The sequence below is a fragment of the Cupressus sempervirens genome, chromosome 10 (assembly GCF_028749045.1).
Source record: "Cupressus sempervirens isolate cs-2001-9-10 chromosome 10, ASM2874904v1, whole genome shotgun sequence".
In the NCBI taxonomy this organism is placed as follows: domain Eukaryota; kingdom Viridiplantae; phylum Streptophyta; class Pinopsida; order Cupressales; family Cupressaceae; genus Cupressus; species Cupressus sempervirens.
In genome coordinates, this window is record NC_143127.1 from 742,419,940 (window position 1) to 742,447,603 (window position 27,664).

A 27,664-nucleotide genomic window follows, 5' to 3' on the forward strand; every position below is an offset into this window, starting at 1 on the left:
CATGTGAAGCTATTGATCTCAAATATAAGGTGGTGAAAAATAATCTATCATTTGACCTTGCCGAGTTTTTGTTGAACCAATTCAACAAGAACATGGAGAGCATCAGAGTTTCAAAGAATAACCCATGTAAGTTTGGTTCCCTTTTGACATGTTTATTCTTCTTTATTTAGAAGTTTTCCCCTTCCAAACGTTTAGTAGTATGGAGGAAGCATGTTCCAATTTTATATCAAATCAATGAGTATATAGTAGAAATGGGTGAGAATTTTGATAGCATCATGGATAATTATTTTAAAACATTCAAAGAGAAGATGCAAAAATAGGTTTATGATACCCAAGAAATTTTTTGAAAACTATGAGCAAGATACATGTTTCATTGTTGATTGTGACAAAGTATACATTTAGGTAGTCAAACCTAGAGTGGCATGGGATAAACCTCTAGAGTATGAGGTGAACATTGATGACACCAAGGATATTATTAAAGATTTTCTAAATGAACTTGTGGATCCTAAAGCCACCTATTTTAGAAATTGTTATGAAGCAAAAGCAAGAATTGAGCTTGAGATCAACTACCTCAAGAAGTAAAGAAAGGAAGGAAGAGAATAGAAAAGTTAATGAAAAGAATGAAACAGGTAACTGCTACTCTCATGATAATAGAAGGAAAAGGAGATGATGTAGATGATGATGAAGAGGATGAAGCAAAGTAATCTGAATCTAAGAAGGAAGAGCCTCCCAAGAAGAAGTGAAAGTTCATCATAACCAAACCCGCCAAATCCTTCCCTACTATACTTACAAGAAGGGTAGCCAAATCTAAGAAGAAGTTGAAGTTAGGTGAAGATGGATCCAAGTAGATTATCTTCAAAAGATCTACATGTACACTCCAAGAAAAATTGAAAAGGATGGAAGAATGATTTGGCATGGAAAATTTCAAATATTTTAAGTATGAGACCTGGAATGCAAAAGAGAAAAGGTAGACTAAGGATATGCTTATGTCAAAATTGGGAAAATGGAAGTACTCACCATATGAGCTTGCATAGCAATTTTGTAATGAACTTTTCCAGGTTATTAAAACTTAGATGGAAAAGTGCAACAAAGACTGTCAAGGACATCTTTGAACAAACTCTAAAGCAGCTCATGAAAATTTTTAGCAAGAAGGAAGTTAAGGAATCCTTGAAGCAAAAGGAGAAGAAGTTCACTCTCAAATTCAACACATGTATGATATTGCTTAAGGATATTAAATCTATGGTAAAGACAACTACTACTGCATGGAAAAACATCTATAAGTTGCACCAACCCAATGACTTTTTGGTACACATTGATGACAAGGATGATGAAAATGAGGAAGAAGAAGTAGAAATAAAGGATGATGAGATAAATAATGTCAATGTAGATGATGAGGAGGAAGAATAGGAAGCTACTTGAGGAAACCTTCTAGAGATACAAAGAATTGAGGAAATTAATGCAGAGAAAATTGTAGCAGTAGTCATGGCTTCATTTCCTCACTCTTTGAGCACATCTTTAGTGCAATGAGGCTCATAGAATGCTTCTAATAAGTTGGATGTGGATACCTCTACTATACCAAGCACCCAACCAAGCATTGGATCTATTCTTTTGAGTGTTACATTGACTGAAGTACCCAACACTTCATCTTCCAAGCATCAAGTTCCTCCATCATCAGGCTTGACTGAGCACCAACAAGGTATTTCTATTTTTAGTGTCATTTCTACATTTGTTGCTAGTCCATCAATTTCTACAATTTTTTCTATTCCAAATGTATCCATAGCTTGTGCAATGACAATTGAGAACCAGTCTCAACTGAGCACTGAAGTCTTAGATAAGGGTAAACAAATTGTTTCTATCATTCTAAAAGAAAAGGGTGAGTTAATGAAAAAGAGAGATAAGAAACAGAAGCTTAGAGAAGAAAAGAAGAAAGAAAATCAAGTTATTGAATATGTAAAAAGCATATTTGTTGATGCTCTGAGTATGAGGTTGATGGAAAACAACCCATTCTAAACCAAGTAGTTGAAATTGTCCATTAATATAATTAAGACTTGAATGGACAATATAAATTGCTACAAAGAGCTGAAATAAAATTTGAGAATAGAATAGAGTGTTGGATAAAGTTTCTTAGAGAATTGCCATAGATAAAGTAGAGTTATCTACTATTCTTAGCTCTCTGGAAACATCTATTAATAATATTGTTTCATTATTTTTCAAACTAAGTGATGCATCTATCTTCACAAATGCGATCAAGGATAAGCTACCCATCTAGATGAAGATATGAAGGCAAGTGAACACCAGCTGTCACTTGACCCAAGTCATAGTTTTGCACATTACACAAAGATCAGATACCTAACAAATTTACAAGAAAAAATATTAAGGGAATAAGTCAAAATTAGGGCCATAGTTGCAAAAACTCAGGGCATGATTCTTCCAAATTACATGGATGCATTGCATAAACACATTGCACATGCAGAGATACTCATCCATGACAACAACTTCTCCATAGCTGATCACATGATGTAACTATCAATATAAGTTCATATTACCTTGCATGCAAGTAAGGTATTATAAGAAAATTGGGACAAGACAATGATACTAATTCTAAAGGTACATTCTAATTTATTGTCTCATTTTTGTATAAACATATAGATACTATATACCTTTGGAATTTTTGTCAAAAACATGGAGAAGTAACTATATTTATAAAAGGAGGAGAATATATAAGATATTGTACAAAGAAGAAATGTATACTATACTCTAGATATATGAACATAGGAGAGATATATGTATGGGGGAGTAGTATAGCATTATGTAGATACTTGTACAGATAAGTAGGAAATATCTTTACAAAAGCAATTTTGAAAAAAAAAAAAAAAAATAGAGTATGTTACCCACCAATAGTATTTGGAAGCCAAAATCGAGTTGAAGAATTTGAATGATGATAAAGGAAGTTTTTGACTTATAGTTTTGAATATTTAGATGTTTGGTTTTTTTGGTCTAAAATTTCACATGATAAAATTCCTTTGTTTAGGTATCAAAATTTAGATTGTATCCATTAATGGTGAATAGGGTTTATGGTCTTTGGTCATCCAAATTTGTTAACCTTTAAAAAAAATTGTTAATACCCTTTGTCTCATTCCTTTTGTAATTTTTGAGCACGAAACCCTTTAAAAAATTTGGGTGAATATTCTAATTTCTTTTAAAATTTTCCTACACCCTCAAGTAACCTTTCCTCTCAAGTTCCTCACCATCCGATTTGAATAGATCTACCATTGTTGCTACCTTGCTATGAAGAGTTGAGCACTTTTTATACATAGCAAGGTAGCGAGTGCCAAAAAGTTTATAAAATAGGATCGTAAAATGAAGGTACGATGGTCAAGGATTTATTTTCTAGCTAACTTTTCAATCACGTGCACCTTGTAAGTACCATCAAAATAGGAAAAGGGATCCAATAGAAGCAACCAGAAGTTGGCACTAAAATAAAGGTCTTTCTAATGCCTTTCTACCTCGCTATCAGAAAAGAAAAGCATCTTGTTGTTAGCAAAGTAGTGAGGTGCCATGAAATCAAAGACACAATAGCCTCCAAGTTTCTCAATAACCATAGTTTGTCCAGGTCACATGAAGAGTAATATCTACTATTTTCAGAAGTAGTTAGTAGGGGTGATGGTGATTTGATGGGTTTTTATTCTTTCGGCACCGAGTTTTATTAAAGTCACTGGAGCATCATTAGTGCCCCAGACCTACACCCCATTCATAAAGCATATAAGGGATCTCAATCGTCAGATCAAACTAGAATCAACAGTCCTCGCTATCTCACTATGTAAAGTTGAAAGTTGTTTAATCTATGCGACATAATGAGTATGGGACCCACCACTTTTTAGGGTACTTTGTGTAGTTTCTTTACCTTTGATTTGATCTCAGATTAATGGCCATCACTATCCTACCATGAAGAGTTGCTTAGATGATATGTATAGCAAGGTAGCAAATGAGAGCCCACCAATGTTCTTCTAAGCAATGCAATAATTTTTCACCCACAAGATCGAGATCGAATCAATGGTTGTCACTACTTTGCTATGGCAAGGTGCTCGTTCTTTATGTATAGCAAAGTAGCAACCTGTTGACACGTGTCCTTAGTTGCTAGTGGGTCTAGATAGAAGTGCCATCAAGGAAGGAGCTATGTACATGGGTAGTTTTCATTGGATTGACTAGCCAACTTGTCAAGTGGAACATCGAGTTGTCTTTCTCCATATCCCATGATCATAGGATTTTTAAAGATTGATGATACAGATTTAAATATAGAAGATGGTGCCACTCTGTGTATTAATTACACATGAAAGCTTCACATGTGAGGAAAAATAGAGTATAATATAGAAGGTTTTATCAGTTTCACCTTACATGAACAAAAATTTTGAGCCTTTCCTGAGTAGAAGCAATTACTGAAGAAGATCATGTTGAAGTTTGGCAAGATTGTGAAGCAGTTTGTTTGTGAAAAATTTGTAGAAATACAGAGGAAAACGAGGATAGAATTGAAGTAAGTAATCCTATTATAATCTCTATAAGTATTTCAGTCCTGTAAAGCATAATCAAAGATGCCTCTGAAGAAGGAGTTTTTAGGTCAAGTAAATTATTTGGATATTAATGTATATGATGATTTGCTTGAGTTGCTTCTTGAGTCTAATGTAGAGAAAGTGCAAGTTAAAAAGTTGACCTCATTAAACCCTAGGTTGAGGATAGCAGATGGATTGTATGATAAGGGTAATTAGGTCAAGGATGCTCAAACCTCACAAATTGTTTTAAATTTGTTCAAGAAATGGTTTGCAAAAAGGAAACTGTTTGCCCCACATGCCAATATATGGAATTTTGACCTAGGAAAGCTAGTTGTTCCTAGTGTATTTATGGATTATGATCACCTTGAGGTCATGGCGAAGAGTTATGATCAAGCCACTAGGGTAGTGGGAAGAGTAAATGGTGAAATTCTAATGACCATCAGTCCATAAGAGATTAGGGAAGTTTTTCATTTGGGACCTCTCACTAGGTATCATGTGCCCATTAATTTGAAAGATTTAGAAAAAGAATATATGTCTAAGAAGGACATAGTTAGAAAAGGTGCACTGAAGGCCCACATTGGAAAAATTGGAACCCTACTAGAAATAACATCATCCTCTAAAGAACCTTTCAAGAAAACATGCTTCAATGCTAGGGTAGTAGAGATATACAGGACCTTGTACTGAGTTTTTGGAGAGGGTGAAGAAGACTTTATCCATGTGATTTTCATGTATATGATCACTCAAATCTCCTCTTTCGGTGTTGAAATAATTTTTTATTTTGCTTCTTACCTGGTAGATGAGATTCACAGTGGATTGGTTGGGATTACTAAGGGCAAGGTGGAGAAGGTTTGGGGCCAGTACTCTTTGTTGATGCACATGTTTCTGTTTAAGGGGGCTACATACTTTGGTAAAGAAATGGTTTTGAATAGAGAACAAGAGGGGGAAGCACTGTCAATTCAATTGTGGAGTGCAGATATGACTGGGGAAGTAGAAAATGCTAGTTTTGTTAGATTTGATAGGTACTTCACCTCCAAATTGGGGTGCCTCATATTTAGTGACAATCCCAAGATCCCTAAGGCACTACTGCACCTTGTTAAGCCTATGGATAAACCCCATAATTTGAAGGTTTCACATAATTGGGGAGATATCATCCCATATTCAGTTTCAACTATTATAAAAATTTATGAATTCAAGGGAAAACCTCATGTACTACCTTACCAAGTGCCCTTAAAGGTAGGAGTAGCTGAATTCTTGTGGCAGTTGGGAGGATTAGAAGAAGCCTTTTTGCACAAAAGGGGAACAAGATCAATTTTTCCCACTTGCATAGTAGCCCACCAGTTTGTGAAAACCAAGGAAGGATGGGTTTCCCTTTGAAAATTTTTGGATCCATATAAGATGATTGTATCTCACCCTCATTTTTGTGATGTAGAAGGTTTCTTTAATTTGGATCTTAGGCATAAGATCAAGCTTCATCCAGTTGAGCATGAATTTTATTTCCCTGAAGATGTAATAAGGAATGAGTACTCTCTATAGGAGCAAGAAACAAAGAAAGAAAAATGGAGAGTCTATTCAAAAGTTTTGAGTAAATCATTAATTGTTTTGACAACGATTACAGCCCTCTAAGTAATGTTGTAACTACTGTAGATCAAATTAATAAGCTTATGAATACATTCCCTTAAATAATGGAGGTGATGAATGAGAAAAAACAATATTTCATTGATTCTTTTCTAGATAAGGTCAAAGAAATAATGAGGAGATTGGGCTTCACTTCTAATATAGGGGAAGGCCCACTAGTTGTTCAAAGGAGGTCAGGGTATACTGTCAATCAAGCTCAAAGGCCCATTATGGATAAAGCAAAACAAATAGTTGAATCTACTAGTGCTATTTTGAAGAAAGGCCTCTTGAACCTTCTCCTAAGAGGGGAAAGATAATAAGGGAAGAAGAGCCACATGATGAGAGTTTCTCATGTTCCCAAACCCCCATGAGAATTGAGGAGGAGTAGCTTACTGATGAGAAAATTGAACAAATTGGATCACAAGGGGGAGTTTTTGTTACCCAAGTAGAGATTGATGAAGGGAACCCCTAGGAGCCTCATGTGCCAAGTTTTGAGTTGACTGTAGTAGATTTTAGGGGAAGGGAATTGGATCCTATTTTAGAACAAGCCAGTTAGCAATTTTTGTCTGATGACAATTTTGTAAAGTCTAGGGCTTTCCATTAGTTTGCTTGGAGGGAAAACATGCACATTTTATAGGAAAGATGTAAGAATATAAAAACAGAGCATCCAAAAATGGATGAAGCCTCCATTCAAAATCAAATAAAGGAAAAAATGATTCAAGAGTTCCAGAATATAACCCCTGAAGAAGGGAGACAGATGGTAAAGGCTGCAAATATTTTATTATTGCCTGATTGGGACATTGTTGAAGCCTTGATTTTCAATTGTGTGTCAAATAATTTGGGATTGCAAGATCTAAATAAAAAAGAGTTCTTCAGAACTGCATTTAGTAATGACCAAGCTACTCTTGTCATGTGGTCATTGAGAAGAGGATCCAGGGCTACTCCATCATAGCCTAATGATTCAAGACTAACAAGGAGCATCATTGTGAGGAGAGTTGTTGATACCTCACATGTACAAGCAGCCCACATGAATGTAGATTATTCTCAATTTTCCTTGGCTACTGTAGAGAGGGAGGAAAAAGAAATGACTAAGTTGTAAAGCAAGTATTGGGCAATTGTGGATGCCTACAATAAATAAGTAAAGAGGATAATTGAGCTTGAGAACAAGCTAATGGGGAGGTCCACAAGACCAAGAATAACATACCTTCACCCCCCAATTGAACCCTTCAAATCCACCCCCCTCATAGAAATACTAGATACACCCCAAAGGCCAGAATATTATAATGCTGAGGACTTTGAATAAGAAAAGAATAAACTGTGGGCTTTGCATGTGGAGTTGAATGTGAAATATGAAGAAAAATTAAGAAAATATCTTACATATTTGGGGGATAAAATTGAATGGCCACTAGTTCATGATCAGTTGGCTAAGGTGATCAGTATCTGGGAGGAGTTGAAAGCCAATGATGAGGCTTTAAAGACTATCATGAATAAATGGGTGAGAAGGGAGAAAGAAATGACATTTTTGTGTTTCTCTATCATAAAGAATTCTTATGATCAAATTGAAAAAACCTTTGATATTGTTTCTGATCTTGCTAAATTTGACAATAAAAGGATTCATTTATAGAGAATAATAGTAGGCTACTTGAATAAGTACAAGAGCCAAAAGTTTAGTCTATTTCCTCATGCCCTAGATAAAAGAAATAATTTGAAAGAAAAAGATGAATGGGCGAAGGAAGTTGATGATATTTTTGTTTAAGGATGGATAGAATTATAAATGAAACATGGTATGCATGGTGGGCTACCACAACAGAAGAAATGGTGAAGGCCCAAATATTCCTTGATTCTTTAAAACAAGAATTTGTTGCTATTGATAATGAGGCTAAGTATGTGCTCAAGAGGCAGAGTGATATTTTGCAATTCAATTGGCCAGATGACACACTGTTTGACAAGTGGATGGTAGAAATAGCTCTTGGTGAATAGTTTGAGAAAGTAGAAACTTACAGTGATGAGGTGCATGGTGATGAGATCCAAATCATTGACACCATCGCTACACAAGGCCAATAGGGAGAAGAAGACAAGAATGATCAGTCTCTTTTAGTTGTAGACCTGGGCCCACAAGACACTGATACAACCAAAGAAGAGGGAAATGTAGAAGTTATTCCCACTGTACAAGATAAAGATTGTGCAAATCCATAGGTGGAGACTAACTAGCAATCATTAGAACAATCTTCATTGTTGGCTAGCTTGGCAGTTGCATACACAGAGAGATCAAAATAGCAGCCAAATCAACAGCAATAGAGGATGTGATAGAAGCAGACCCACCAAAAGGAATGTTTGATCTAGACATCTTTTGTTACCCACATTTTTGTCATTTTATGCTAGGTGTATGTAATTATCTCTTGTAAAGGACACCTGTCATTTTCTCTTAGCCTATAGCTTATTGCATCTCACATTATATAAGTGAGATTCTAGGGCTAGACAATGGTCCAATTTCTAATGTTTTCTAGGTGATATACTTAGTTTGTTTTCGGTCCAATGTTTGGAGCAAGTTTTGTGATGTATTATCTCTATTACTTCTTGAGAATACATTAATATAGAATGATCTCTGTATTTTTCCTAAGGTCATTCTAAGTTTACTGCAAATGTATACAATTTTCAAAGAAAATGAATACAAATTATGAGCTGTCCCCATAATAGTTCTTTCTAAATTTTGTCTCCTTTTAGTTACTTGGTCATCTTGATATTGTATGGGTAAAGGCTTATGCAATTGAATGCAATCCCGTTAGGTTGTATATCTATTCACCATTGCTATTAGTTCAATATATTAAGTAAAATCTTTGATGAATTTGATAAGTTTGCTACAATAGTAGGAAGGATTTTTTGAATGATGAATTCTGATAAGGATTGCTGATAATTTTTGTTGTAAGGCAACAAATTAGATCTATGGATTTGTAGTAGACTCTGAACCCTAATGGATTAGGCACTGGTCGAATTGATTTAGCTGGAAGAGAAATATGTCATAAATGGATTCAAATGCAAAATTATAATCAATTTTACTTTTATTTCTTGAAGATCTTCAAAGTTGGCTGGTACTTGTTTACATGGAATGTTTTAGCTTCAGTTAGCCACTATTACTAAGAACACATGCAGATCTATAGAAGAATTTTGGCCAAATCTATTATATGGGATATGTTTATCAAATTGTCAAGACTTATGCATGTATTTGAGGATTTGAGATGAGAATCAGAATGAAACTAAAATAATTCTCATACAGTGTTTTCTAGTCTTGAATCATCCTTGGGTATACCCACCCTAGTTTTGCAGAGCTTAAAAAGTAGAAAACCGCCCTTGGTTTTGTTGAAGTTGGGTCCAAATGGTTTGCACATATAATTGTTAATAGGAATTGGCTAATCCTTAGATTGTGTGAGTTATGTCATTTTGATATTGAGCATTTTGTTGTTTCAATAGTTTTAAAACACCAACAGAATAGCGACTCTGTTGGGGAGTTGTCCAACACATTTGTAAAAAGTACTACAATTTCTTTGGTCCTGTTGTGTATGTGTGTGTCAGATTATCTAAGTTTTTCTTGTGGTCATGAGCATATATTTTAGTTAAAAACCTTGAGAATTTAAATAAAAAATAGCTAGAATGCAACAGAGATGCACTGATGTATCCAACCTATCCAAGTGTCTTATCTAACAAGCAAGAGTTGCAGTCTTATAATCTCAATGATTGGTCTATCTGTGTCAGATATTTCTTTTTCTATTTGTGTGTTTTTCCTTGGATTCAGGAATAATTGTCATTGTTTATTTTCCCAAGAATAGGGTGGTGACTCAATCAAAGTTTTGAAGCTAGTGCTTGTTTTAACAAAAGGTGAATATGGTTGATAAGAGAAAGAACACAAGAGCTTACATGAGAGCCGATCCTAATGTACCAATGTATATTGATCTACCCCAAGGTTGTAGGAAGAACCTGAATAAGAAAAGGATAGATCCAAATCCCACCTAGAAACCTAGAGGTAGTGTATCTGTCAATTCCCAGTATCAACCAGTATTAGGGAGAAAGTCTTCTTCACTCAGTTCTAAATCCAAAACCACAAGACTCTTAGGAGGCATTTTCAGTACCCTAGTACTAGATGAAAAAACATATCAAGATAAAGATATGGATCTAGTAGGGAATGCTTCACCAAGGCCAAATCTCATAGTAGATATGAACCATAGGCTAGGATTTAGGAGTTCACTTGATGATCCTTTTAATCCTAGATTAGCCCCATACATGGAGCCCAATCTTATAGATCTGGATGATCCTACTAATTCAAAGGCTACTTTTGCAAATCCTAAAGAAGTGCAATCTGAGATAGGATTTTTGAAGAAATGGGTTACTGAGGAAGAAGCTAAACACATTCATCTTGAAAAAGAGAAGGAGCAAGCCATCTTGGATGCTATAATAGAAAGAGATACTTTACTAAGAAGGATGGCTACCTTGAAAGAATAGAACAAAAAGTTAGAAGAAAATACCACAACTCTCCATGCTGATGTATTTGGAGATGTAGATAGTTTGAGAGCTAAAGTTCAAGAACAAGAAAAATGCCTAAATCAAAAGCAAGAACTAGTTATTGCTCAAGTCCAAGATTATAAACCTGTCCAAGTAAATCTTGTAGAACCCATTGTGAAAGTTGTAGACAAAGGAAAGGGTGAAACTATAGGAGTCTAGATAAATGAACCTCAAACTCAACCAAGAAAACCCACAAAACCTTCTATGTCAACGTTAGATTTAGACCTAGAATAGGCTAGAAAAGAGAAGGAAGATCTTGCTAAAGAGCTTGAGAAGGTAGAGAATGAAGCTCAAGCAACAGAAACTAGGAGAAACATTCAATTTATTAAAACTAATTCTGCATTAGCCTCATGGCCAAATTTATCCCTCCTAGCTTCAACTTCTATACCTCCCTTTGGACCAATAGTTCCAATGCAAAGAGTATCTCAGTCTACTCCTGCTTCATCATCCACTACTTATACTCAAATCCCTATTTTCCAACCTCAATAATCCCAAGCCACTCCTCTAAATCAAGCTAACATAGCGAGTACCTCAAATGTTCTTAGTTTCCAGAAGAAATTTGCATACCTAGAAAAGTATAGATGAATATCATTTGCTGGTATTCCTGGTGCCCCACATCCCATATCGTTTGATTTAAGAGACAAAGTGGTTAAGTTTTCTAGGAATAATGATGTTATTGGTGAAGAACATTTGAGAATTTTCATTGATATGTGAAATGATTATGAAGTTGAACATGAAGATGTGGTCATGAAGTTATTTGTTCATTCACTAACTGAGGGTGCAAGGGATTGGTTCAAAAGGTTGGCTGATGACAGTATCACCTCATGGAGTGACTTGGAGAAATTATTTAAAGAACAATATGGAGACAACACTAATGCAAGATTCATGTTAAATGAATTCAATAACATCAAGAAAATTCCTAGTGAGTCCACATTCGATTCCAATGTTAGGTTCCAAAAAGGTATGTACAAATTGTTTCAAGTTATGAGGTTGAATGAGGATGTTTGTCTCACAACATATTTTAATGCTTTTGATAGCAAAATGGCTTATCAATTGAGGGATAAGGATCCCAAAACTTTAAGGGATGCTTATGTAGTAAATATAGAAAACAATAGGAAAGCATCTAGAAAAATGGGTAGAAGAGATGACCCAAAGCTTTTCAATCCCAAGAACAATAACAAAAGGGAGGGTGATAAAACTCCTATAGGAAAAAAGCCAGAAGAACCTACAATAGGCCAAGTGTTGGAATTACTAAAGAAGATGAATCCCACTAGTTTTAATAAGCCAAATGTTGTTGAGAAAACCCCTATGAATAACAACAGCTTCAATAAGCAACCTAGAATGCAAAATTACCCTTACACTACCCAGTGGAAAGATCGTAAGCCAGTTCCTAACCAGACACAAAATGTGAAGGATAAGGATACCCCAGACCCCCTACAAAGGAACATTGTAAATATGAATGATGATGTACCATGGTACATTGTATGTCAATCACCTCATTCTTCTTAATATTGTGTTATTACTCAATCATTTGCCTCGGATCAAGGTGTGCAACTTGAAGAAGAAAATGAAGAGAAAAGCCATGATGATATAAGTTGCAATATGGTAAGCATGTGTGATGATTTTATAGATTCTAATTCTAAATAACTTGAAAATGATATTACCAGTTAGAGAATTGCTTATCATTTACATCCTCAGCAAGTGCTTTCAGATGATGAAGGTTATGATGAAGATAAGGTATGTGATACATCTTCTGATGTAGGTCACATAAGCTTAAGAATGCCCTCCAAAGAGGATATTGACAGAATCACAACAGAAATGATTTCCCAAGTTCATAGTAACTACAATTTGAGAAATAGAATAGTAAATAATGATGCAAGAAAGCCATCTAGTGTATTCATCAAAGATATTACTCATAAGATGAATGATCAAAGTAAGAAGTTCAATATAGATGTGCCTAGGATAAAAGATAACAAGACTAAGAAGTGGGAACCAAAAAAGAAGGTTCAATTTCAAACAAATGAAACAAAAAAAGTAGTTGTGCAAGCAAAAAAATTAAGACTTGATACTATCAAGCAAACAGTGGTGCCTGTTGTTCAAAAGACTTCAATTCCAGGTATTCTTGTAAAACCTACTATTGTTGAACCTGTTGATATGATATCCATATTGTCCCAAATAACTATAAAAGTACCTTTTTCTAAACTTCTTATAATTGAATAGCATAAAAGCAAGGCTTTATCATGGTTGGGAGGGATAGGAAACAAAAATATTGTTGTAGAACAAAGTGTTATCCAAAAAACCCCATTAGTAGTAGAGGATAGTGGTATCATATCTAAGATTCCCCAAATTTTTTTAGATGATTCCTCAGTGGCATATATAGAAGATATTGACCCATTTTTCCTCAGTCTGATCATAAATGAAAAGACGCTAAAAAATTGCATGATAGATTTAGGAGCCTCTAATAACATCATGCCCTTCAAGATAATGGAAACATTAGGTTTGAAAGTAGACACTAAGCAGGATAGATGCAGAGGTATGGATGCTAGGGAAGTCCCAGTCATAGGTACCATAAATGCTTTTCCATTCAAATTAGTTGCATATCTTGAAGTAGAGTTAACCATGTCAGTCCTTGTAGTAGATATACCTCCACACTATGGAATGTTGCTCTCTAAAAAATGGAGTGCTGCTATGGGAGGAAGCCTACAATGTGATTTGACTTATGTGACTTTTCATATAGGAGATAAGGCTATCAAAGTGGACAGAGAGCCAAGGCTCAGTCACCTTTTAAGGGAGGAAATTGACAGAGACTCAACTTGTTTCTTGGATGCTGGTGTCAATGCATTCAAAGCATAATTGATTATACAAGAAGTTGAGAAATTTCCTGTTGTAATTAAACATGAAGTCGAGTGTTGTATGGACTCGCCGGTATTATGGACAATGTTTTTTGATGGGACCAATTCAAAAGAAGGTTCAGGGGCAGGGGTAGTTTTTTATTTCTCCTAAGAAAATACTTGTAGATACTCATTCACTTTAAAGTTTTCTTTCACAAATAACATAGCAAACTATGAGGCCTTGTTGCTAGGATTGAAAGTTGCTACACATCATGGAATTAAGAAATTGCATGCCATAGGGGATTCTTAATTAGTTATTTCCTAGATAAAAGTAAGCTATGCATCCAAGAATAGGAGATTAAAGAGTATAGAAATGTTGTTTGTGCCCAGATAGAATCTTTTGATGCATTTGGTATCTCATGGAGAGATAAGAATCAGAATAAGATGGCTAATTTATTAGAAAATGTAGCAATCAAACCTAAGGAGATATCATTTGCAAGAATTTGTCAAATTGAAGTATAGAGCAGACCTTTGATACCTGATAAAATTGAAAATTGGCAAGTCTTTGAAGATGATAAAGTCATTATAAATTTTTTGTTAAATGAAGACAAATACCATGGTCAAGAAATGGATTGCAGTGATTTAATTGAAACTATAGATGGTAAGGAAACCATTTTTGGCTAGGATATTATGCAGTTGAAAACTGACAAGGTGCCAAAGGGGTTAGTGGTTTTGGAAAGTATTTTTGATAAAAAGGATCGAGTCAAACTAGGAGGTAAGGACCCTAAGCCTCAAGAATTAGAAGAGATAAACCTTGGTACTGATGAAGCTCCCAAGAAAGTTTATATTGGCCAAAATTTGCCTACTGAAATCAAAAAACCATTGATTGACTTGCTTAGGAAGTATAGACATGTTTTTGCATGGTCATATGATGAACTTAAGGCTTATAGGGAAGATTTGTTCCAACATGTCATACCACTAAAGGATAATGTAAAACCTTTTAGATAGAAACAAAGACCAGCAAACCCTACCCTAGCTCCCAAAATGCAAGAAGAATTGATGAAATTAAGGGATGGGGGGATAATCAAACCAATTAGACATTCCACCTAGGTTTCAAATTTTGTACCTATTAAAAATAAAAATGGAGACATAAGATTATGTGTGGATTTCAGGAATTTGAACATTGCATCCTTGAAGGATAATGATGGATGACTTCTCAGGGTACAATCAAGTCTCGATAAAGGAAAATGAACAATTTAAGATAGCCTTCACAACCCCATGGGGGACCTATGTATATGTAAGGATGTCATTTGGGTTGATTAATGTAGGAGCTACTTTTCAAAGAGCCATGGATGTGCCATTTCATGATTATATCAACAAATTTATGGTTGTGTACCAAGATGATCTTATAGTCTATTCTAAGAAGGCTAAAGATCATTGTAGGCATTTGGAGAAATTTTTTTATCAAAGCTTTGGAATATGGAGTATCATTGAACCCAAAGAAATGTACATTTGGGGTAACAGAAGGCAGATTATTGGGACATTTAGTGTCTAAGGATGGTGTGAATATAGACCCTAAAAGAGTGGTAGCCATTGATAAGGTTCCTAAGCCTAAAAATGTGAAAGGAATACAATCTTTCTTTGGGCAAGTTAATTTTTTGAGGAGGTTTGTTACAAACTTTTCTGAAATTAGTAGACCTATTTCTAAAATGCTCAAAAAAGGAGCTACTATTGACTAGAATGGAGAACCTTCATAGCCATTTCAAGATATTAAGATTTCCATAAAAAATGCCCCAGTCCTTAGAACCCCAGATTATACAAAGCCTATGCACATTTTTTCTTTTGCATCCTTTCACACTGTAGCCACAGTCTTGTTGTAGAAAAAAGAAGAAGGATATGAACAACCCATTGCTTTTTTCAGTAAGTCACTACAGGCTACTGAATTGAAATATGACATAAATGAAAAACAAGCATATGCTTTGGTAAAGGCTATTAAGGCTTTTAGATGCTACTTGATAGGTGCTATTGTCATTGCATTTGTGCATAGTGATGTTGTTAAAGACATATTTTCTTAGCAAGAAGTGTCAGGAAGAAGGTGTAGATGGATCAATAGGATCCAAGAATTCAATATTGAAATACAGATAACTAAGTTGGTAAGAGGTCAAGGTTGGGCTAAACTCATGGCTGGATATAATTCGGATGCTAATCAGATAAATGTGGTAGTTGATGACCTTAGATCTGACTTATGTGACATGGATCATTGTGATTGGTATATAAATGTTATCTATTATCTTCAACACATGGAAGCTCCTTCCCATTTGACAAAAAATGAAAAAAGGAATACTAAATTGTAAGCCATCAGATACATAATTGTCAAAGGTGGCCTATGGTGGAGAAATTTTGAGGGAGTGTTATTGAAATGTATTGATCAAGAAAAGGAAAAAGAAGTTTTAAACAAAATGCATGCTGGAGTTTGTGGAGGACACTATATGGCCAAGATCACTGCACATAAGGTGATGAGAGTTGGATTTTGGTGACCCTCTCTTTTCAAGGATGCTCAAATCATGATTAGAAAATGTGATGCCTACCAAAGATTTTCTAGAAAACTAAAATTCTCAGATAATACTCGACTAAAGCCTGTTGAGGTCCAAACACCTTTTCAACAATGGGGTATGGATTTCATAGGTGAAATTTCTCCCAAATCTAGCACTGGCTATTCCTAGATCTTAGTTGCTACTGACTATTTTACAAAGTGGGTAGAGGCCATCCCCACAAGTAGTGCAACAAGTAAAGTTGTCAAAAATTTCTTGTTGAATAACATTATTTCCAGATTTGGTTGTCCTCAAAAAATTGTAATAGATAATGCAATGTGTTTTAGGTCTGAAGAATTCAAGAAATTCTATGACAAATATGGAATCACTAGATCAACATCTTCCCCATATCATCCACAAGGAAATGGACAAGCTGAGTCCACAAATAAGAGTTTGTTGAAAATAATAATTGAAATTAGCATATGGGCTGATAGGGTGACTGTTAAAAAGGCTATTGGTGTGGCACCATTTGATTTGGTATATGGAATTTAGGCTAGGATGCCCCAGAACAACTTGGCAGGACTCTACAATTACATTTAGTTATATGATGAAGATATTACTAATGACATGCAAGAAAGGCTGGATGAACTTGTAGGATTAGCAGAAACTAGAAAGGGAGCATCTCTCCATAACTAAAGGTTGCAACTGTAAGTTAAGACACTCTATGATAATAGGAAAGTAAGAAAAAATTTTGAAGATGGAGAACTAGTCTTAATGTGGAATGCTAGAATGGAGGATAAAGGAAAACATGGTAAATTTGATCCTATCTGGTTAGGTCCTTATCTAATTGTAAATTCATGGGGAGAAGACTCCTATATTCTTAAAGATTTATCAGACAATATTCTTGAATTGGCAGTTCATGGATAGTTCTTGAAGAGGTATTTTTGTTGAAATACTTGTTTTTCCATGAATAGTAGTTTAGTGTTTCTTGTACATATGTGTACATCCTTTTGTCTTTGTATAGTTTCCTATACATAGTTTTCCGATGTGCGTTGTTCTCTTAGTAGTGGTTGGTTTGTAGGGAGCCTGGTTGGTCTGCTTCCCCCAAAAATTCTGAGCCCTCATTTGAATATAAAGAATTCAATCTCCCCAGATAGAGCCATTGTTGGTTTGAATTTTTGCATGGTAAAATTCCTTTGTCCAAGTATAAAAATTTAGATTGTATCCATTAATGGTGAATAGGGTTTATGGTCGTTGGTCATCTAGATTTGTTAACCTTTAAAAAAATTCATTAAAACCCTTTCTCTCATTGCTTTTCTAATTTTTGGGCATGAAACCCGTTTAAAAAATTGAGCAAATATTCTATTTTCTCTTAAAAAATTCCCACACCCTCAAGTAACCTTTCCTCTTAGGTTCCTCACCATCCGATTTGAATAGATCTACTGTTGTCGCTACCTCGCTATGAAGAGTTGAGCACTTTTTATACATAGCGAGGTAGCGAGTGCTAAAAAGTTTATAAAATGGGATTGTAAAATGAAGGTAAGGCAGTTAGGGATTTGTTTTCTGGCCAACTTTTCAATCATGTGCACCTTATAAACACCGTCAGAATAGGAAAAGGGATCCAATAGAAGCAACCAGAAGTTAGCACTAGAATAAAGGTCTTTCTGATGCCTCACTACCTCGCTATCGAAAAAACTAAGCATCTTGTCATTAGCGAAGTAGCGAGGTGCCATGAAATCAAAGACATGGTGGCCTCCAAGTTTCTTGGTAATTGTAGTTTGTCTAGGTGACATGATGAGTAATAACTACTATTGTCAGAAGCAGTTAGTAGGGGCAATGGTAATTTGATGGGTTTTTATTCTTTTGATGCTAAGTTTTATTAAAGTCACCGGAGCTCGTTACCTCGCTATCAAAAAAATTTGACATCTCGCTGTTAGCGAAGTAACGAGGCATCATGAAAAGAACAGCCAATGGGACCTCAAGCAACATGGAAGGGTGACTAGGATTAAAAGTAAGATCTTGTTGGGTGCCAGCGGTACAAAAATTTCTTGCATCATCAGTGCCCTAGACCCACGCCCCATTTATAAAGCATATAAGGGATCCTGATCGTCAAATCAAACTAGAATCAACAGTCCTGGCTATCTCGCTATGGAAAGTTGCAAGATGTTTAATCTATGTGACATAGTGAGTATGTGACCCACCATGTTTTAGGATACTTTGTGCAGTTTCTTTACCTTTGATTTGATCTCAGATCAACGGTCATCACTATCTCACCATGAAGAGTTGCTCAGATGATATGTATAGAGGGCCCACCACTATTCTTCTAAGCAATGTAATAATTTGTCACTCACAAGATCGAGATCGAATCAATTGTTGTCATTGCTTTGCTATGGCAAGGTGCTCATTCTTTATGTATAGTGAAGTAGCGACCTATTGACATGTGTCCTCAATCACCAGTGGGTCTGGATAGAAGTGCCATCAAGGAAGGAGTTTTGTACATGGGCAATTTTCATTGGATTGACTGGCCAACTTGTCAAGTGGAACACTGAGTTGTCTTTCTTTATATCCCATGGTCGTAGGATTTTTAAAGATCGACGATGCAAATTTAAACGTAGAAGATGGCGCCACTCTGTGTATTAAATACACATGAAAGTTTCACATGTGAGGAAAAATAGAGTATAATACAGAAGGTTTTATCAGTTTCACCTTACATGAACAAAGATTTTGAGCTTTTTCGGAGGAGAAGCAATTACTGAAGAAGATCATGTTGAAGTTTGGTAATATTGTGAAGTAGTTTGTTCATGAAAAATTTGCAAAAATACAAAGGAAAACGAGGACAAAATTCAAGTAAGTAATCCTACTATAATCTCTATAAGTATTTCAGTCCTGTAAAGCATAATCAAAGATGCCTCCGAAGAAGGATTTTTCAAGTCAAGTAAATTATTTGGATAGAAATGTACATGATGATTTGCTTGAGTTTCTTCTTGAGTCTACTGTAGAGATAGTGCAAGTTAAAAAGTTGACCTCATTAAACCTTAGGTTGAGGATAGCAAATGGATTGTATGATAAGGGTAATTGGGTCCAGGATGCTCAAACCTCACAAATTGGTTTATTTTTGTTCAAGAAATGGTTTGCAGAAAGGAAACGGTTTGCCCCACATGCTAATATATGGAATTTTGACCTAGGAAAGCTAGTTGTTACTAGTGTATTTATGGATTATGATCTCCTTGAGGCCATGGTGAAGAGTTATGATCGAGCCACTAGGGTAGTGAGAAGAGTAGATGGTGAAATTCTAATGACCATCAGTCCATAAGAGATTAGGGAAGTTTTTCATTTGGGACCTCTCACTAGGTATCATGTGCCCATTAATTTGATAGATTTAGAAAAAGAATATATGTCTAAGAAGGATATAGTTAGACAAGGTTCACTGAAGGCCCACATTGGAAAAATTGGAACCCTACTAGCAATAACATCATCCTCTAAAGAAACTTTCAAGAAAATATGCTTCAATGCCAGGGCAGTAGAGATATACAAGACCCTGTGCTGATTTTTTGGAGAGGGTGAAGAAGACTTTATCCATGTGAGTTTCATGTATATGATCACTCAAATCTCCTCTTTCAATGTGGAAATAATTTTTGATTTTGCTTCTTACCTGGCTGATGAGATTCACAATGGATTGGTTGGGATTGCTAAGGGCAAGGTGGAGAAGGTTTTGGGCCAATACTCCCTGGTAATACACATGTTTCTATTTAAGGGGGCTACATACTTTGGTAAAGAAATGGTTTTGAATAGAGAACAAGAGGGGGAAGCACCACCAGTTCAAGTGTGGAGTGTAGATATGACTGGGGAAGCAAAAAATGCTAGTTTTGTTAGATTTGATAGGTACTTCACCTCCCAACTGAGGTGCCTCATATTGAGTGACAATCCCAAGATACCTAAGGTATTACTACACCTTGTTAGGCCTATGGATAAACCCCACAATCTGAAGGTTTCACATAATTGGGGAGATATCATCCCATATTCAGTTTCAACTATTATCAGAATTTATGGATTCAAGGGAACACCTCATGTACTACCTTACCAGGTGCCCTTAAAGGTAGGATTAGCTGAATTCTTGTGGTAGTTGGGAGGAGTAGAAGAAGCCTTTTTTCATAAAAGGGGAACAGGATCAATTTTTCCCACTTGCACAGTAGCCCACAAGTTTGTGATAACCAAGGAAGGATGGGTTTCCCTTTACAAATTTTTAGATCAGTATAAGATGGATATATCCCACCCTCATTTTTTTGATGTAGAAGGTTTCTTTAATTTGGATCTTAGGCATAGAATCAAGCTTTGTCCAGTTGAGCATGAATTTTATTTCCTTGAAGATGTAATAAGGAATGAGTACTCTTTGCAAGAGCAAGAAACAAAGAAAGAAAAATGGAGAGTCTATTCAAAAGTTTTGAGTTTCAAATTTTTTTTTTGACAAAGATTACAACCCTCTAAGTAATGCTATAACTACTGCAGATCAAATTAATAAGCTTATGAATACATTCCTTGAAATAATGGAGGTGATGAATAAGAAAAAGAAATATTTCATTGATTCTTTTCCAGATAAGGCTAGAGAAATAATGAGGAGATTGGGCTTCACTCCTAATATAGGGGCAGGCCCACTAGTTGTTCAAAGGATGTCAGGATATACTATCATTTAGGGTCAAAGGCCCATTGTGGATAAAGGAAAATAGACAGTTGAATCTACTAGTGCTATTTTTGAAGAAAGGCCTCCTGAACCTTCTGCTAAGAGGGGAAAGATAAAAAGGGAAGAAGAACCACATGATGAGAGTTACTCACCTTCCCAAATCCCCATGAGAATTGAGGAGGAGGAGCTCACTAATGAGCAAATTGAACAAATTGGATCAGAAGGGGGATTTTTTTTTACCGAAGTAGAGATTGATGAAGGGAACCCCTAGGAGCCTCCTATGCCAAGTTTTGAGTTGACTGTAGTAGATTTTAGGGGAAGGGAATTGGATCCTATTTTGGAACAAGCCAGTCAGCGATTCTTGTTTGATAACAGTTTTGTAAAGTCTAGGGCTTTCTATCAGTTTTCTTGGAGGGAAAACATGCACATTTTTGAGGAAAGATGTAAGAATATGAAAACAGAGCATCTAGAAATGGCATTCAAAATCAAATAAATGAACAAATGACTCAAGAGTTCTAGAATATAACCCCTAAAGAAGGGAGACAGATGGTAAAGGCTGCAAATATTTTATTATTTCCCATTTCAAAAATTGTTGATGCCTTGATTTTAAATTTTGTGTCAAATAATTTGGGATTGCAAGATCCAAATAAAAAAGAGTTCTTCAGAACTGCATTCAGTAATGACCAAGCTACTCTTGTCATGTGGTCATTGAGAAGAGGATCCAGGGCTACTCCATCATAGCCTGATGATTCAAGACTAATAGTGAGTATCATTGTGAGGAGAGTTGTTGATACCTCACATGTACAAGCAGCCCACATGAATGTAGATTACTCTCAATTTGCCTTGGCTACTGCAGAGAGGGAGGAAAAAGAAATGACTGAGTTGAAGAGCAAGTATGAGGTGGTTGTGGATGCCTACAATAAAGAAGTAAAGAGGAGAATTGAGCTTGAGAACAAGCTAATGGGGAGGTCCACAAGACCAAGAATAACATACCCTTGCCCCCCAGTGGAACCCTTCAAATTCACCCCCCTTATAGAAATACTAGATACACCCCAAAGGCTAAAATATCATACTATTGAGAACTTTGAAGAAGAAAAGAATAAACTGTGGGCTTTGCATGTGGAGTTGAATGTGAAATATGAAGAAAAATTAAGAAAAACTCTTACATATTTGGGGGATAAAATTGAATTGCCACTAGTTCATGATCAGTTGGCCAAGGTGATCAGTATCTAGGAGGAGTTGAAAGCAAATGATGAGGCTTTAAAGCCTATCATGAATAAATGGTTGATAAGAGAGAAAGAAATGACATTTTTGTGTTTCTCTGTCATAAAAAATTCTTATGATCAAATTGAAAAAATCTTTGATATTGTTTTTGATCTTTCTAATTTTGACGATAAAAGGATTCATTTATAGAGAATAATAGTAGGTTACTTGAATAAGTACAAGAGCCAAAATTTTAGTCTATTTCCTCATGTCGTAGATAAAATAAATAATTTGAAAAACAAAGATGAATGGGCAAAGGAACTTGACTATATTTTTTGTTTAAGGATGGATAGAATTATAAATGAAATAGGGCATGCATGTTAGGTTACCACAACGGAAGAAATGGTGAAGGCCCAAATATTCTTTGATTCTTTAAAATAGGAATTTGTTGTTATTGATAATGAGGCTAAGTATGTGCTCAAGAGGCAGAGTTATATTTTGCAATTCAATTGGCCAAATGACACACTGTTTGACAAGTGGATGGTAGAAATACCTCTTGGTGAATAGTTTGAGGAAGTAAAAACTGACAGCAATGAGGTGTAGGGTGATGAGATCCAAATCATTAACACCATTGGTACACAAGGCCAACAGGGATAAGAAGAAAAGAATGATCAGTCTCTTTTAGTTGTAGACCCGAGCCCACAAGACACTGATACAACCAAAGAAGAGGGAAAAGTAAAAGTGATTCCCACTGTACAAGATAAAGATGGTGCAAACCCATAGGTGGAGACTAACTTGCAATCATTAGAACAATCTTCATCGTTGGCTAGCTTGGTAGTTGCATACAAAGAGAGATTAGAGTAGTAGCCAAATCAACAACAATAGAGGATGTGACAGAAGCGGACCCACCAAAAGGAATGTTTGATCTAGACATCTTCTATTACCCACATTTTTTTCATTTTATGATAGATGTATTTAATTATCTCTTGTAGCCTGTAGCTTGTTGCATCTCACACTATATAAGTGAGATTCTAGGGCTAGAGAATGGTCCAATTCTAATGTTTTCTAGGTGATATACTTAGTTTCTTTTCGGTCCAATGTTTGGAGCAAGTTTTGTGATGTATTATTTCTGTTAGTTCCTGTGAATACATTAATATAGAACGATCTCTGTGTTTTTTCTAAGGTCGTTCTGAGTTTACTGCAAATGTATACAATTTTTGAAGAAAATGAATACAAATTATGAGTTGTCTCTGTATCAATTCTTTCTAAATTTTGTCTCCTTTTAGTTACTTGGTCATCTTGATATTGTATGAGAAAAGGCTTGTGCAATTGAATGCAATCCAATTAGATTGTATATCTGTTCACCATTGCTATTAGTTCAATGGATTAAGTAAAAGCTTTGATGAATTTGATAAGGTTTCTATAGTAGTAGGAAGGATTTTTTGAATGATAAATTTTAATAAGAATTGTTGATAATATTTTTTGTAAGGCAACAAATTAGATCTATGGATTTGTAGTAGACTCTAAACCCTAATGGATTAGGCACTGGTCAAATTGATTCAGCTGGAAGAGAAATATGTCATAAATGGTTTCAAATGTAGAATTATAATTAATTTTAATTGTATTTCCTAAAGATCTTCAAAGTTGGCTAGTACTTTTTTGAATGGAATGTTTTAGCTTCAGTTAGCCACTATTGTTGAGAGCATGTGCAGATCTATAGAAGAATTTTGGCCAGATCTGTTATATGGTATGTGTTTATCAAATTGTCAAGAATTATGCATGTATTTAAGGATTTGAGATGAGAATTAGAATGAAAGTAAAATAATTCTCATACAATGTTTCCCAGTCTTGAATAATCCTTGGGTATACCCACCCTAGTTTTGTAGAGCCTAAAGAGTAGAAAACCACCCTTGGTTTTGTTGAAGTTGGGTTCAAATGGTTTGCACATATAATTGTTAATAGGAATTGGCTAATCCTTAGATTGTGTGAGTGATATCATTTTTATATTGAGCATTTTTTTGTTTCAATAGTTTTAAAACACCAACAGGTTTGATAAGTGATTTTTTCTCTAATGCCAAAGGGGGAGATTGTTGACATTAAGGTCAATTTTTCTATCAATGACTCAACACTTAGTCAAATGGTTACATTGCTATGGAGCTTTAAAGTTGCTATCAAGCTTATCATTCACTTAACAATGTTAACCAAGTGATTTAGTTGTTTTCAATCCAAGTAGTCAAAATATAATGTTTATTGAGCACCTTAGTCAGTTTGTAGTGTTTTCCAAGCTACACAGTGCTTACCACGCGTCGAAGACAATTTACAGTGCAAACTAACCATAAGAGAGGCTATTGAGCTATTTAGAAGAAGTAAAGAAGATCATAGTGTTAGCCAAGCTCTGGTATGTTAACTAAGTTCTATTGAATCTATCAAGCTCACAATGTTAACAATGTAAATCTAGTGTTGACCAAGTCATGCAGTGTCAACTGAGTGCTTTAGCAGCTACCAAATTTCTTAGTGTTCATTAAGTCACACAGTGTTGACTTAGTTCAAGCTACTTGGAAGTGGTTAGGATGGACCAAGCTTGAAGTTCAACTGAGTACCAAAGATTTATGAGCATTGATAGTGTTGGTCATGTATCAAAACATCACCGAGTTTGTCTTCAAAACTTGAGTTACAATAGTTGGGCCGAATTTGTGAATTATTATAAAATTGGTGTTGTAGCCAACTCTAGTAAGTTGTGATTTGAATTGGTATGCATGTAATGCATTGTATCATATCCAAATAAGAATGTGAGAAAGTATACGATGAGCAAGAGTGTGAATTGAAGAAGGAAATAAGTAGTATAAGGGACAACACATATTTATCTATCACAGTCAGGTGATCATTGAAATACAAGGAATCTCATTCAAAAAATCAAAGTTGTAGATCAGAGATCAACCACTAGTTCATCCTAATAGGTGCATCAATCAAATCCTTTAACAGGGTAGACTTAACAATCTTTTGCTAAATCTCTTAACCAAGTGCATACTTCATTATATGTTTGTAAATCATTTAACAAGGTGGACCTCATAGTCCTTATTGCTTCTAATAGGGTAGATCACCAAAAGTGGTCAATTGTAAGCCTTAATAGGTTAACTTTATACTATAGTACTAAAGCTTGTGGGTATCATCCCCACCCCAGTTTTACTTTCTAATTGGAAGGTTTTTGGGTCACCATATCTTGTGTCAAAGTGTTATGAATTTTTTCTTGTTTTCATTCTTTCATGCATGCAATTAGATCATAATATTATATGAAAGATTAATTGGAGAAATAAGATAAAGTTTTATTGGTTCCCGATTCACCCCTCCCCTCTTGATAACCTTGCCTACCTTATATTTCTAGCAAAAGGTATTGAATATTGATGGAAATATATACAACCAAATAATTGGATAAGGTAGATGATTGAATTGAGAAAGTATTAGTAGGAAATAAAGTTATGGAAGGATTATATGAAAAAATCCAATAACTAAGGAATAAAGATTGAGGGTAGTTTTTGTAAGCAAATAAGTATTATAATGCCACTAGCCTAGAGATTTTTGAGGATGAGCCAAGAACCCAACTATCTTTGGTACAAATAGTAGTGTATAAATTCAAGGCATTATTCAAGGTTGCTTCATTCTAATATGATGTTAGAAAAAACTTCAAAATAGAAGAAGCATTACTAGAGTTAGATTCCAAATTGGAAGATTTTGCAGATACAATGATAGAGATAAGTAATTTTTGCTAGGTAGTATGTAATAAGTATGAGTCATTGGACTTGTGGGAAGCCAAGGAAATCAAAACAATAATTGAAAAGTTCAAAGACAAACATCCAGACATCATTTTGGTCTGAAGGGAAGAAAACCTAGATACAAGAAAGTAGAAATTTGGTATTTTTTGATCTTGTCATAAGGTGCACTATTTTAGAGGTGTGCTTTTCAGAAGTTGCACTTTTTCAAATGTTCACTTTTCACAAGGTGCACCAAATATATAGGTGCGCCAATTTTTTTGAAGATGTAGCAGTGTGCCAACCGTTAATTGCCAGTTGCTATTTTTTAGTATTCCATGCATTAGAAACGTGTTTTGATAGCAATTCAATACCTTGAAATACCTAGAGAATGCCAAGTTTCCCTTTTTAGAAGTCTTTGTGATCTCAAATCATCTAATGGATTTCTCTCCTCTTATCTTCTTTTTCTTTTATTATTTTAAGTCATGTGAAGGCTCATGCACCTATTAATTGATATAAACAAGGGTGGAGACTTACTTAGCACCATTTAGAGAGTTAGCTTATATGTAATTAGTTTTATTTTATTAGTTTTTTAGCAAAAGTTTTCATTAGAAGAGATCTCACTCATAACACAAAATGAGAAGAGGATTTCTTTTAAATACATGGATGTAATATGTATTAAAGGTCGATATTTTTATGTAATAGTAAATGATATTGGTGCTCTCATTCTAAGTATAGTAAATCTTGCCAAAGTATGTTATTTTATGAATTTATGTTCATGAATGATAATGGAGCTAATGGTTTTATTGTGTTGTTATAATTGTACAATCTTTTAATTCTAGTGTTTGCCTTGAGTTAACAAATTCTATCGCTGTGACAAATTGGAGTAAGGGTCACTATTGTTCTTACATAGAATTTTGTATTGTGTGAGCACACTTTTTGTGGCCTTTTGATTTGATAAAATGTGAAAAATATTTTGGTTTTATTAAAGTTCACATTGATGATTGCATCAATGGAGTTGAAGAAGCATTGCTTGTAATTTCACTAGTTTCCCACCAGATCCTTTTGATAATTTAATTCATACACATGTTATTACTTTGGCTTATGTATGTTAGGAATTTCCTTTTCAATGATTTTCTTTAAATCTCTTGTTACTCTATCTATTTTACTTTCTTTTCAAACACTTGGTTAAAATAGAAATTCATATAGTTGTATTCATTAGAAATTTCATTCATCATAAAATAGAAAATAAAAAAATGTATTGGTTTTGTGGTTACATTTTAGAAAGTTGTACAGAATTGATAGATACCAGTAAAGGCCTCCTTGTGAACATTCACATTTATCTTCAATTGAGTTACCCAGCATGTTGGAAAAAAACCATCCAAAACCCTAGATTTGTTCATTGATAAGATTTTCAAGAGAGATTTGGGAGAATTTATGTCGTTATCATTGTACAAAATGAGTTGATGTAGGGAGGGATGAGATAACTAGGGCCAAAGGAACACCCACCTATTTGAAACTGCCTGCGAGAGTAAACACAATGGAAAACAACACAAAAACATCAAGCACATGAGATAGAGGAACAAATGCTTTCATAGATTTATCAAAATAGAAAATAAATTCCCAACTATAAGGCCTTTTGGGTTACAACCAACATTATAATTCAAATTCAATCAACAATGATAATATTCACATTTTAGCTTTCCTTCTACTCCTCCTACTCTACTTTGATACCCTAAGACTCTACCCAAAACCTTATTAAATAAACACATGGAAACATGTTGGCCTATTGTGAATAACAATAAAATAGACCCTTGCATTAAATGCCAAACAAGCCATAGCTCAACTCTCAGCAAATACCTATCACAAAATTAAATGCAAAGGTTGGCTCTAACTAGAAACCACACATATGTAACTCAAAAAATGAAGGACCAAACAAATATTGCAACTCAGCGAACTT